Source organism: Echinops telfairi, unplaced genomic scaffold, assembly GCF_000313985.2.
Source record: "Echinops telfairi isolate 266 unplaced genomic scaffold, ASM31398v2 ScPeMD7_7400;HRSCAF=8409, whole genome shotgun sequence".
NCBI lineage: Eukaryota > Metazoa > Chordata > Mammalia > Afrosoricida > Tenrecidae > Echinops > Echinops telfairi.
In genome coordinates, this window is record NW_022111300.1 from 38050722 (window position 1) to 38061919 (window position 11198).

Here is an 11198-nt window from a genome sequence, read left to right on the forward strand (position 1 = left end):
GCCTGGATGGCGACTGGTTCTTTTTCCAAGACAAGAAGGAATCGGATACGTCCTCAGCACCACAGAGGTGCGACTATGATGTTGTAATGCTGTGACTTTGATGATTTCACAGCTGTGTGTAAGCTGTGAGGTTAGGTGTCAAGGTTGACAAAAACAAAAGCGGTAGAGGATTAGCCAACAAATGGTACACATTAAAATGTTACCCTAGGTAACAAAGCGATCTGGGCAGTCACCTCATTGTGGTGCTATGTGCCTTGTTCTTTCCTCTGCTCGGGTTTCCAATCCATCTGCCCACTAGAACTTTCTAGTGCGGACGTTATGCGGTGCCATTGAGTCCCTTCGGACTCACAGCAACCCTACGTTCAACAGAACGAAATGTGCCCTGGTCCGCACAAAGGTTCTTATGTTTGAGCCCATTGGTGCAGCCACCGGGTCCATTCACCTTGTCCAGGGCCTTCCTCTTATTGTTGCTGCCCCTTTACCAAGCACGGCGTCCTTCTCCAGGGACTGGTCTCTCCTAGTAACCTAGCCAAGTACAGGAGACTACAGCGCTTCATCCTGGCCCCTAAGAAGTATTCCGGCTCTACGTCTTCCAAGACAGCCGTGTTGGTTCTTTCGGTAGCCCACGGTCCTTTCAATATCCTTCCCCAGCACCATCAGGCACACAGCATCGGTTCTTCTGCAGTTTTCCTCAGTCAATGCCCACTGAGACCAGGGAAACCACCATGGCCTGGGGCAGGTGCACCTTTGTTCTCTAACCTCCTTCCTTTCCATTATTTGAAGAGGCCGCATGCTGCAAATGTACACTGCTTCTGTGCCATTTGGCTGTGGGTCCAAGCAACTTGAAATCCTAAGGGGCTAGACTAGAAAGCCATTGGGGTTTCCTTGTGCAGGCTTCCGTTCTGCCACCTCTGGAGTCCTCCGCGAAGCTGGGAAATCCACTGTGGGGAACCAACCACAGTGCAGCCCTGAGTTTAGAATTCTGCCCACGCTTTGAGCCCCAGTTCACTTATTATCATTATGCATCTACTCCTCCTGGGCTTCACAGCAGGGAGACCCAATAGAAAATAATAAAAAACAAAATCACGCTAAGGTGGTCAGGATAAAAACATAATGGCATATAGACAAAAATATCAATGATGCATAGGAAGGAAAAGATCCCCAAGAACATTCAAAAAGCCAGGGAAGATATTTCTGTCATGGAGTCACTCAGAGATACTTGCACTCAGAACAGATTCAGGTCCAGTCAACTGGTCGAGCACCAAGTTTGATCCAGCGTCATCATGACTACAATGGGCTCTGCCTGAGAGTAAGGTTGTTCGAGACTCTTGCCTTGAGTGCATTTTAAAATTATTAAAATGGAAACATGATTGCTGCCCATATTTTACCACAACAAAATAAAAAATGGTGAATTTTGCTCATTTAGGTTTATTTTAACGCTACACAAGTATTTTCCTGATGGAGAAGATGAAGTCTGAGGGTTTTAAACATTTCATTTTCATCTCCACATAATTTATTATTCCTGTGTCTCTAGCATTAGGCGCCACCAAGGCATGACTGATCCCTCGGGACAGGACTGAGAAGTTGAGATCTCAGGACGTGATGGTACCCAGATCAAGACCATTGGAGCAGATTCAGCTTAGCGATCAGCCTCAAATGATTTCAACAAGTCAGCTAGGTTCTGGTCATTTCCTCTCACATCCTCTCTGCTTTCTCTGAGAAGACACCGAGGAATAGAAGTTACCCTGCTTTCCAGGACAACCTGGCACTGAACCTCCACTGTTGCCTGTCGGCATATGTACGCAGAGCTGTTTCAAGGAACCGCAGATGGCCCAGAACTGGAGGAGGACTTAACTTCTCAGATGTGTCTGATTCTTTACGCTGCCACACACACACAAAAAATCCTGGCTCTTGTCTTTATACTCCGCTTGTGAGATTTCACATCTCTTCCAACACAGGGCCATGTGTTCAGGTGCCATGAACGAGTAGACTGTAATTGCTTTCACTCCAGAAGCCTGCTGATTTTATTTGTATTCCTTAAACAAACTCCAGGAACACTTGGAGGCCGTGGCACAGTTTCATTTCATAGACACCCTGCCGGAGACCCAGAGAGAGAAAGGGCTATTTTCCAGACAGAGTCAGACCTTTGTCTTGTCTCTACAGACCCAAGACCTGGTTGATTCACCCTCAAGACTGATTTGACATTTCATTGTATTTTATTAATGGAGTGGAGTGAAGGGGGAGAATCTTAGTAAAGTGGATCTCTGGACCTCTGGAGTCCTGGGGGTCCGGCGGCTAATGTCAGAGCTGGCAGTTTGAACACATCCAGGCCCCGTGAGGGGGAAAGGGCCTGGCCATCGGCTCCCATCAAGATGGCACACATCATTGCCTTCCAGGGGATTCGGACGTATAGTGTCCCCAGAGCACAAAGTAGAGTCCCCCCCAGAGAGTCTTTCAGACTTTACCTCTTTACAGAAACGGGCGATGGCATTTTCCTACTGCATGGCGACTGGCAGGTTCAAACCACCAAACTTTGGGTTCTTAGTTGAGCTCTTCAGCCACTGGGCTCTCTGCTGTAAAATCGAGGGCATATTTTCACGTTGCCCCATGGGGGCGTCACTGAGTCAAATTGGACTTCTGGAACTATGGCCATGCAGCCGATGAAGCACGGCTAGTGGGTTGAGTCTGCCAGCCTTTCCGCTGGAGAGAGATGAAAGGTGTGTGCTCCCATAAAGACGGACAGCTTGGGAAGCCCTACGTGTGGGGCAGCTAGCTTGTGCTGCCCTGCTGGGTCCCTCGGCCTTGGATTTGACTAGATGGCAGAGGGTTGAACACTCGCTGAGAAATTTGAAAACACCTTGCTTTCAATGGGTTTCCGTCCTTGTCTGGGCGCCCCTGCTGTATCAACAATGTGCTAAGGCTGAACCACCACCACCCTACCCCATAGTCTGGGGCCATTCCCCCTGGGCCCCCGAGTCTTGGCCAAAGACCTCAGGGCCAGGGCGCCTGCCCCAACATTGGAAAATCAATTTGGCAGCTAAGCCATTAGGGACCCAGGGAGACCACTCCTTCATCCCAAAGGTGATTTATAGTCAAGGAGAACTCCTGAACCAAAAAGAGACCCCGACCCCACTGGAGACTGGCAGTTTCCAGTGATTCATTGCTCTTTCAGAGTTGAATTTCTCAGGGGGTCCCTTGTCACTTGGTTAAACAGAGAGGTGTGAGCGGTAGAAACTACGTTTTGGAGAATAACCAAATGCTGACTTCTGAATGCTGCCTCCGACCTAGGCAAAGCCGAGCTCTCTCTGTGAGCTTCTGAACAACCTGGGTCTAACTTCTAATATCGGTTTTATCTCCCAAGCTCACATCACCCTAGTTCCTGTCTTCTCCTTACCTTTCTGGCTTGTTTCGGCTACCTTCCTTGATTCAACACCCACCCTAGCCTTGTGCCGCTGACAAGTTCAGCCCCATCCTGATGGTTCCATCCTGGCTTCTATTCTAGTATCTCAACTTTCGCTGCCTTGGGTCGATTCCTACTCACAGTGACCCTAGTCCAGTGTGGAACTGCCCCAGGAGTTTGCAAGACTGTGACTCTTTACAAGACTAGGAAAAGGTCACCTTCTTTCAAGACCCTCCTTTAGCTTCCTGCCTGCCCCCCGCTGATCATCCTGTCTCAGCTGCAGAAAGCAGTTTCTGAGCCCTTGGTCTCAGGTCCAGTCCCCACAAATAGTTTTCTAACACATCCCTGGGACCTCTGCCCTGCCATTCCACTGGGACGATGAAAAGGGTGATGTGCTTCATTGCTAATCAAAAGGTGGATGGTTTGATGCACCCTGCTTGAGGTGCCTTGGAAGAAAGACCTGGCAACCTGTTTCTGAAGAAACATCCCTGGTCATATCAATGGGGCACAGTTCTACTCTGACACACGAGGAGTTGGGATGGGTGGGGGCAGGACTGGGCTCCTCAGCAAGCGGTTTGGCGATTTCCTCTCCTCCCAGCTGTGGGTCTGCTAAAGAGAAAGCCAGACTCCAGGAGCACTTTGGCACAGGCTCCTGGCTTATGACATGATGCATTTACATTGAGGAAGTGATAATGAGGACTCCTATTTGCATATGCTCTCACACATCCCCCCCCTAGCACTTTCATAAGCACAGTTCTATTTGCTCCTCTCCATCTGGAGTAAAGAAACTATTAGATCACAAAGCAAGATACGGGGTGAGCCAGAAAGCATCCAGGTCTCTGCCCAGGCTGAGTTCATTGGGTTCATGGTGGGCTTTTTCATACTGCAACTCTGCAAATGTGTTACTTCTCCTGCCTGACTGGTTTCAGTTAATTTTATCACGACCTACCTGACTCTCCAACTTAGGAACCTCTGACTCATCTTCTATTTCTCCCTAGCTCTGCCCACTCAGAGTCATCAGTCACCCAGGCTTACTGAGTTTGTCTTCGAAGTAGGTTTTCAGTTCACTACTTTGAGAAGCTTCTCTGCCAAACCTTTCTCCTATGCTACCTGGACAATTAAAATTGCCTTTCAACCAGCTCTTTCCCAAATCTCTTACCAAACAAGTCTAATGCTACATATTTGAAATGCTTCCTTCAGAGCTGCCAGCATTGCCTTCTGAGTCTCAGTGCATTGATTCAACCCGCTCCTTAAAGGCTTCAGAGCCCGATTCCTTCCAGCTTTATGGAGACCTACCATCATTCCATCTAGACTCCAACAGAGGCTCTGTCTCGGTCCCTTCTAGCCCTTTCTGAGCTTTTATCCATGGTGATCTTGCCACCAAAGGTCCAACCTTACGCTGAAAAAACTTTCCAGTCTTCAAGATGCAATCCAGAGTTCCCCACTGTCTTTCTTCCTTCGCTCCTTCAGCCAAACACTGGGTCGTTCCCTGCATTCGAATGGTCCATAGTTCATTCCTGGCCTTCTTCTCACATCGTTTTGGTGTTATAAATACTTATAAATGTTATAAATATCCTGATTCACAGCCCATGCATGGGATGAACTTTGGTCTCACGCTGTACCTCTTGTGTTCCATTTGCCATTCTCTCATGCTAGCACACCAACTTCCCCAAGTGCTGCCATCCGAGGTTCATTCTCTTGTCTACTCCAAGAACACCGTGGCTGCGGAGACGGGCTCAAGCACAGGGCCAATGGTGAGGAGGGCGAAGGGCCGGTTTGTGCTGTGCTTTGTTGTGTATGGGCTTGCCGTGGGGGTGGACGGACTCGATGGCACTGAGCAACAGCCACTCCAGTCTAAGAACCCCTGGGACTTGCTTTGTCCTGAGTACGTGCCCATCATGGTGCTTTTTACATCCGCTGGAAGTTTGGGATTAACTGCCCCATATTCTTTCAAAGAGCAGCGGGATTTATTCCCTAGCTGCTTTAAAGTCCAGGACATTGCAAAACCATGACTTAATCGATCAGTATTAACTGTCTTGAATTTTATCTAGCTCCCATTGGCCCATTGTGTTCCCTTGGTATTTGGTAAGGATCTGTCAACCCTTTCCCTCAAAACCTTGTGGATGGGATGGAGTGGGTCAGCCGGGTGGGGTGCGGGAGCCACTTCGTACAGGCTGTGAGAGCCAACTGCTAAACTTCGGGTGATTTCATCAGCACGTAGCTAGATGCAGCCATTATTAACAGATTGTGTAAATGTACAGAGTGAGTGATTTTTAAACTCCAATCAAGGCCAGAAGGCAATAAATAGTCCAGATGCATCACTTCCTAGTTATTTTATTATGATCCAGACTCTTGGATTTACTTATAGCTATAAGTACTACATTACGGTGTGCGAAGTGCATTTCTTCCCAACTCCATGCTTAGTGACATCACCCTGCAGCTTAAACTTGGCCAGGATGGGGTATTTACATCAAAGAATGAGCCAACCTGGCAGTTCAGGGCTGCTATTCCTCCCCTGTTGCAATGTACTATTTAAATCTTTACCAGGACCCCTGGGCATGGGACCACATTCCAAGATGATGCCTGCCAGGATAGGTCAACAGAGTCACATTTTAGATATAATTCTATACTGGTTCACAAAAACAGAACAAAACAAAATCCACTGCTTTAACGTACTCAAGGTTCCCCTTACTGCCGAGGCGACCCAGGCCCTTCATGGGTAACTCTGGGATCTTCCCAAGATCACTGTGTGTCTGATGGGGACTGCCCAGAGCTGGAACCTGCCTGGGCCCCTTAGCGTTTCCCTCTTTAAGGCACAGTGAAAATACAGACATCCACAGGGAAAACATGATCATGCTACATTGGGAGCACCTTCATTGGCTGCTGGATTATATTAGTAGGCGGTGACCTATCCATTGACATCCTACAACAATTCCTAAAAAGCAGTCTTTTTCATCTTCTGATGAAAAGGAACCTGGCATCATGGATCAGCCTGCTCAGTGTATCAGCGAAGCCGGTCGGTTTCATCTACAGATGGTCCTCAGCCTTGGCACATCTATTGAGGTGCTCTCATCTAAAAAACCAAACTCCCTGCCATTAAGTTGATGCTGATTCATAGAAAACCTGCAGAGTCTAACTGCCGCTGGGTGAGCTTGTAAGTCTTTCTGGCAGTAGAAAGCCCCCTCTATCATTGAGTAGCTGGTGGTTTTGAACTGCTGACTTTGCAGTTAGCAGCCAGCGAGTAACCACGATGTCATCAGGACTTTTTGGAGGAACTCAACACAAAGAAACAATTCTCGGGCTCCATACAGACCGAGTTGTGGAGCCAGGGATAGAGAGGTGGGAGGGGGATGGAGAGGCCAGTGTTTATCAGGGCCACAGATCAGTATGTTAAACAATAATAGTTCCTTGTGATTCTGATAAGCAGACCGTGACCCACATGAGGAATTAGAGCAGCTCCTATAGCTCTGTTGTCCTTAGAACTCTACTCTTCAGTGCCTGTGGGATACTGGGCAACTCTCTGAGCCTTGGATTCCATACCTAGATAAGGGACATAATAATGATGTGCCTTCAAGGATTACAGAGGAAGTTTATGGAATTATACAGAAGAGCACTTTCTGAGCCCCAAAGTACTAAATAGTACAATTGACGTTGGCTACTATCATAACCTTGCTTTGCCTTACAAATAAGCTTTTAGCCAAGTTGCATATATCAGTTTTAGAATGCTTTCTTAACATTTGCCAAAAACTTCTTGCCCATGTCTAGGGAAACAGATAGTGCTAATAATTTTAAGCATACCTGCTCTAATTTGGGATCTAGTTCGGATGCACATCACCTTCCAACACTATTGTGGATGGCCAGCTGAGATATTGACCTCAGTAACATCACAGGGCAGGGAGCCCCGAGGTTAATTACAATTGGATTCTCCTATCCCTTTTCTAATGCCCTGCCGTTACACATCACCCAGGGTCACCTTGTCCTTTCTTTATGGAGCAGGGAAGCCAATCACCACCGTGCCCTCTGATTCTCTTCCCTTTATTTCACAAGCAAATACACTGGAGCTTCTGGGATTAGACACGTAGGAAATTGTGAAAACAATGTTCTGACTCCTTTGTTTGCTGGAACGTGCAGAATCGTGGCTGGATGTTTATGTGTCTGGGAGGCAGACGAAGCAGTGCACGACCACTGTGACCAGAGGCTGGATCCTATCTTTCTTGTCTTTTTTGGGGGAACAATTTGATTGTGAGTTGGGTAACGTTTGCCAAGCAAATTAGTATCCCGACTCCAACAATTGATACATGATTTGTTTCGTGACATTACAGAATTGCAATTCCCCCATGGGCAGTGAACTTCTCACTTCTTCTCTGAGTTCCTGTTTCCATTCGTCCGTCTTTCCTGCCTCCTTTCCAACCTCCTAAATTTTGGAGAGTGGGCAAGTGCTTCCCTTCTGGACATGCTCAGAGTTGATTGTCCCAATGAGCAGATTCCTTTTGAGCTGCTGTGGCTCATCTGCTAGGCCTGTGTATTTGGGGGAAGGAAGGTGATTGTCAGGACTTGGCCTGAATGTCTTTTCTCATGTCAGAAACCTTAAGGCGGGCAGCAGGAAGGTGGTAGCGAGACGCAGGAACCTGGGAACATGGCAGCTGCTCTCCCAGGACAAGCTGTGTCTGCAGGAGCAGCAGATGTCACGACTTCAAAAAGCGGATGTCACAGATCCGGGAAGAGCTGTGGCAGGAGAGGGCTGATTGACAAGATTTCTTTCATTCTCCTAATTAATTCTGAGTGTTTGATTAATGCATGCTGATACAAAGAAAATCATCAACACATAAAGTGATACTACGTCAAAAACACTGTAATTTTACCTCATAGAGCATCAATGTTTAAATTTTGGAGAGTATCCTTTGATTTTGCTGTTGTTGCAAAAATCCTGCTTCAAATATGATTTTCCCCAAATGATGAAATATTATGGACATCTTTATAATGTCAGCCTGAACTTGTTACTATCAGCCTCTCTTTCTCCTTCTACGCCCCCTTCCCCTACACACACACTACGTTTATACTGTGTAGATGCTCTATTTTTAATGTGAGTCTTTTTAGAGCTTTGATTATCAATATGATCACCAAATTTCTGAACTAGTCCCGATCACCAGAGTTCATCTAAAAGCTGTTCTGTGCCAACAGGTTTCAGGTTTTGCATCTACACTAATCCCACAAAACATATTCTGCCGCGTCTATATCAATGTTTGATTCTCGTGTTAGAACACCAAGCAAGGTGAAAAAGGCCTTCACTCCGAATTCTGTCCACTATGAGCCAGATAGATTAACCAGGAGCTCTGTCCTTCCTGCCCCACTGAGTCAGCAACGAAAGGGGTTAATGAGCAGCAGCTGGGGGGAAGGGTGGCCAGAGCTCCTCAAGCCCATCCGCTAACTGATAGCTAGCTGACCATCCAGTGGCCTGTGTGCATTAGCTGGTGGAGGAAGGTCAGCTTCCTTTACAGCTACTTGTAGTCACTACCGTGAAGGGCCTACAGAGACAGCCAGGTGTGAGCAGAAAGAGAATTGCAGCAATGGAAGAACTAAGTTAGTTTCTCAGAGGGGTCCTTTTTAGCCTTTCCATATGGAAGAGAGGACACATGAGTCAATTTGAAAACATTGTTAGGGCACCAACGTCTGTGTGGGTCTTTCCTCAACTCTTTGTTAGCTCCATCATAGATTCCAGCGTCAAACCTCACCCGACACGAGCAACAACCTGTGCAGGTGGCCCTGAAGGATGCCGCCGTAGGCTCGGCAGCAGTTCTAGTCTTGGCGCCACTCTGTCTGCCCACGTTCTCAGGACTACTTTTAGGTGGAAGGCTATTGATTTTCTTCCATTCTGATGCCTTCTCTACATATCGTTTCTTAGTAGTGCACAGATATGTTTTGTTTTTTTACAACTTATTAATTATGAATTTTGTGGGGGGCTTACATTTCAGATAATCAATCTTATATTCAACAATTTAAACTATTTATCAATACCCCCCCCCCCAGTAGCTTACCCTATCTCCTTTGATTTCTCTTCTCCCTCTTTTAGATGACCCTCATCGCCACTCATCAAACTCAATATCTGTCAACCTATTGATTTATTTCCCCTCCATTGGTAGGTTCCTTTGGTATGAAAATATTTGCCTTAGTTTTTGTCTTATAATGTAGTCTCATACAATATTTGTCTTTCTGTGAGGGACTAATTTCCCTCGGTGTATGTTAGTTTTTAAAAAAAATCTATTTAATCACCCATTTAAAAGAGATTTATAAATACCATTTAAGTAACTTTGGGAATATCAAGAACCATTGTACACAACCCTCACCCTGAAGAAGCTCCCATTCAGGAAGTATGAAACTAATGCACATTAAATATATTAGAGTTGCTGAGGCAGAACATGACAACGTAACATGATGTTGTTTGTACCCCAGCATGTCAGTACAGAGGAGGGCTGGTGAAAACCAAGGGCATTTGGAGGGCTTCCTCCCAGAAATGGGCCTGTAACTCCATCTCTGTGAATGGATGGCAAAGACTTGAATGGACCAGGTGACACAGGGGAATAGGACATTCCTCACACAGAACTAAGCAATGGACGTGCTAAATTCTTGAGTCAATAAACAATATGCACAAATCTAAGTGTGAAAACGAAAGTTTTGGAAGCTAATATGTTGGCTGCTGTCTTTACAGGGAACAGATTAGGGGGAGGAGAAAATACTTGGAGGGAGGGGAAGGGGCCTTCAGAGGAGTGCCCTGGGCAAAAGTGAATACAACCAATGGTCTCCCATCGTCGTCAGGTTTCATTACAGTACCAAACGTGATTCCAAAGTTAAATAGTTCTCTTATTCAATTATTGACTTTGGTTTGGCCATATATCGTCTGAAAGATTCTTTCATCCTAGGTCAGTGACTCTCGGTCACTGGTAGAAAGGAGAAGAACTGAGAGACCTCACACCATTATTTGGTTCAATCTGGGGTAGGGTGATAAAGACAACAGGTTCTTGAATCTTCCAATAATGCTCCCAGGGTATGTGGAGTCAGTCCATTCTCGATCTTGCTAGTTGGTTGTGTGCCTTTTCAAGGTGCTGGTCACAGGATTGAATCGGCACAGCAGGCTTCTCACTGAGACCCTCAGCTTCACCAGCACCGAGTTGTCATCCACCCAGTTGACCAGCCCAGGCAGATAAGCACCACAGAGAATACGGATCTTTTTTGTTTTTTCACTAAATGTTTAACTCAAAGACATAAGCATAACAATGTGCATATGCCCTTTCAACTATGATCTTAGACCTTGCTCTTCTATTTTGGCATATAATTTGCTCAATTTTTTATTATCGTGGAGAAGAGTGGAGACACACACACGCTCACACACACAAATCTAACTACTATGTGTTTCCTCTATTTTAAGGGCAAAGTCCTGGGCTAAAGTGACATTGGGATAAAAAACATTGATGAGCATTATTTACTGAGATGTAGTCCATTCTGACTTATTGTGACCCTATAGGACAGGATAGAAATACCCTTGGGGGTTTCTGAGACTGTAACTCTTTTAAAAAAAATCATTTTATTGGGGTGCTCTTACAGCTCTTAATGCATAAACTCTTTTTGTTTAAAATTCATTTGAATATATATTTTTAAATAATCTTATTAGGGGCTCATACACCTCTCATCCCAATCCATACATACATCAATTGTGCAAAGCACATTTGTACATTCATTGCCCTCATCATTCTCAAAACATTTGCTCTCCACCTAAGCCCCTGGCATCAGCTCCTCAATTTTC